General features: G+C 36.7%; 1 pseudogene; it reads left to right on the top strand.

Moving 5' to 3' along the window:
* The first annotated feature begins 1,459 nt into the window (after nucleotides 1-1,459).
* On the top strand, nucleotides 1,460-1,988 carry LOC105290218 (annotated as a pseudogene).
* Nucleotides 1,989-2,177: the final 189 nt, after the last annotated feature.

The following is a 2,177-nucleotide window of genomic DNA, read 5'->3' as shown; positions in this document are numbered from 1 at the left end:
AAACTGATACTGTAAAGCATTGTTTTTCCTGAGACCCTCTTAGAAAATAGAGTGAATCATTAATTCAGTTGACAATGAAAATAGAGTGAATCATTAATTCAGTTGACAATGCAGAGTTAAGATTTATTCTAAGTATTAAATAAGTTTTTATTCTTTGTTTCACAACTACAATTGAAAAGACCGATAGAGTGAAAAATAAATTTATCGTATTAATTTTCAAAGTTTAAGTGTTCAGAAATTATATCAAATGATCTTTTGTCTGGTTTGTGTTTTTTATCTCTTCATGTATTGGATTCTCCATAGAAGAATGCCCAAAAGTTACATTTTGTTTCCAGATAATAGCAATGCAAAAGTTTCAGATAATCAGCCAATTGGTTTAGTAAACAAAACCAACCCAATTTTTGACTAATTTTTTTCTTCCCTAAACCTAGTATTAACCCAATTTAAATGACATCTGTATATAGACATGGTTTAGATTTTCTAATCGAAGTCGTTATTCTATAGCCCTCTGAAGATGACTTTAAGACATTGTTGGTAATCCTTGGTTGGTGTAAACATATTTATTTGAAGTTATCAGACTGTTCAAGAATCTCTAAAAATCATATCAGTAATTGTTACTAACTAAATTAGAATACTGATTTTAATAGCTTTTAGATGAAACGTTAAAAATGTTAAATTGCCTTTTTTAAATGGTATTTCCAGTATGTTTGCTTAAAATTTCTTAGTATGAACTGTTATATAAGGTAATGTTTAAATGTTAATGTAAATGTGCAATGGAATTCTATAAATATTAATTATGCATTTTTTATATTCTGGCTTTGTTCTAAGAGTTTTACATGTTTTATCTCTTTTCACTCATAAATAGATGGAGCTGTTACTGGGAATAAAATGTGTGTATAGATGGATGAATGTATATATAATACATCCATGTCCATATACACATTTATATGTATTCTGTGTATATGTATGTATGTGTATTCTGTTCTATGCAGCTAAAAAGTACATTTTAGAGAAAAAATACTACTAAAATCTTATTGAATAGTAGGAATTATAAATACAAGTAAGTTAAAGTATAGATAAAAACAAGTATAAGTCAAAGATTTGAGATGTGAGAGAGTGAAAAGGAAGGTAAAACTATAACCCACCTTAGCATTGGAGGTGTAACTTAGGAGAATTTTTAAACATGTATATCCAAATAGCATATTTAACCTGAAGAATTTTACAAAAACAAATCTACTATACGTACAAGGTTTTTAAAGAGCTTCTAGCATGCCTTCAGATCTATCTTTTGCTTTGACAGTGTTTGGGTGGAACAGACCCAGGACACTCCTTATTCCAGCCTCTGATCACCCTCCAACCTCTTTTCCAGTCTCAACCTTCGGAACCTTCTCAGCCATCGTTGGCCTCTGAGACCAGCCAACAATGTGTTTTGAGCTTAATTCCTTATTTCTGAACAACCATGAACTCTCAAATCTGTCAGAATTATTCCACCAAGGTGGAGACCGCATCAACTGCCTGGTTAACCTGCTTCTGCAAGCCTCCTACACCTACCTCTCTCTGGGCTTCTACTTTAACCGTGTTGATGTGGCTCTGGTATACATGGGCTACTTCAGAGAGTTGGTTGAGGAGAAACGCAAGGTGCCCAGCGGTCTCTTGAAGATGCAAAACCAGCGTGGCAGCCGCGCCCTTTTCCAGGACCTGCAGAAGCCTTCTCAAAATGAGTGGGGTAAAATTCAGGATGCCATGGAAGCAGCACGGTATTGGAGAAGAACCTGAACCAGGCCTTTTTGGATATGCATGCCCTGGGTTCTGCCCCCGCCCCCCGCCACCTCTGTGACTTCCTGGAGAGCCACTTCCTAAATGAGAAGGTGAAATTCATCAAGAAGATGGGCGACCACCTGACTAACCTCCGCAGGCTGGTCGCTCCCCAGGCTGGGTTGGGCAAGTATGTCTTCAAAAGGCTCATCCTCACCTTCACATATCACTAAGAGCCTCTGGATCCCAGAGGCTTTTGAAGAACCCTTCAGCATCCCTTGGTGTTGGCCTTGTGCCTGATCTTTTCCCTGAAACCAATAGGCAGCCTTCTAACCATCCTGGAGCCTACTCCCATGCCTTGGACCAAATTGAAACAATAAAGCTTTCTGCAGCAAAAAAAAAAAAAAAAAGAAGAAGCTTCT

The sequence above is a fragment of the Pteropus vampyrus genome, unplaced genomic scaffold (genome assembly GCF_000151845.1).
Source record: "Pteropus vampyrus isolate Shadow unplaced genomic scaffold, Pvam_2.0 Scaffold33, whole genome shotgun sequence".
Classification (NCBI taxonomy): Eukaryota; Metazoa; Chordata; class Mammalia; order Chiroptera; family Pteropodidae; genus Pteropus; species Pteropus vampyrus.
This window is presented reverse-complemented; position numbering and strand designations above follow the sequence as displayed.